Here is an 890-nt window from a genome sequence, read left to right as displayed (position 1 = left end):
CAGCTAGGGTGTCCATTTAATTATCATTTCATTTCTAGCAAAGCTGCATGGTCATCCACGGTAACTGTTCTTTCGGGAACAGATACTACCGTCATATATAGTTCAAATATGGCTTCCCGGCCATTGACCATCTTGTGCGAACGCACACGCTATGCCCGAACTCGTACGGGACTTGGTATATTAATCTGCCACGAGTAATGAGTATGATGGGCAAACATCTATTACGCGCACTACGAATGTAGTGGTGTGGACATGTTGGGAATGTGGATCTCACTGGGAGCGTGCAAGGGATAAGTCCCTGCAGACGCACTATCCTCTGTGCCCGCCGTGGCTCAGATGGATAGAGCGTCTGCCATGTAAGCAGGAGATCCCGGGTTCGAGTCCCGGTGGGGGCACACATTTTCAACATGTCCCCAGTGAAGTACATCAACGTCTGTTTGCAGCTAGGGTGTCCATTTAATTATCATTTCATATAAAATTTAAATTAGTACATTGTTCCCATCCAAGATACCTCTGTTAATACTCGTCTTTTGCAAATAAGGAAAACACATCTGAGGTAAAAGAATGTCACATAAAACACAAAAAGAGACGGAATCAATTTATTTCGCTTAAAACGTTAGGGACCACAGAAAGATGATTCAGTACCTGAGAGGAGAAACAGTAACTTGCATATTCTCATGGACATTACTCATATTAAATTGGTTTGATGGCTGAGAATACAGAGCACGACTTTTGTAGCTTACGTATGGATGGAGCCTCTATAAGCTGTATTGATTAATGGAGTATCTGATGACAGTAAGGCGATGGTTCATGGACAACGGAGAGATTATCTGGCAACAGGTGTTGGAGGACACAAAGTCCTTCAGATGGAGGGTTGTTAGAGCGTTGGT

The 890-nt window shown here is 43.7% G+C and overlaps 1 non-coding gene across 1 annotated transcript; it reads left to right on the top strand.

Annotated features, from left to right (window-relative positions):
- The first annotated feature begins 320 nt into the window (after positions 1–320).
- Trnat-ugu (transfer RNA threonine (anticodon UGU)) lies at positions 321–395 on the top strand. The gene has a single exon. It is a non-coding gene; the product is annotated as a tRNA-Thr (tRNA).
- Positions 396–890: the final 495 nt, after the last annotated feature.

Source organism: Schistocerca nitens, chromosome 1, assembly GCF_023898315.1.
Source record: "Schistocerca nitens isolate TAMUIC-IGC-003100 chromosome 1, iqSchNite1.1, whole genome shotgun sequence".
Classification (NCBI taxonomy): Eukaryota; Metazoa; Arthropoda; class Insecta; order Orthoptera; family Acrididae; genus Schistocerca; species Schistocerca nitens.
The sequence above is the reverse complement of the archived record's forward strand: the minus strand, read 5'-3'. Positions and strand labels throughout refer to the sequence as shown.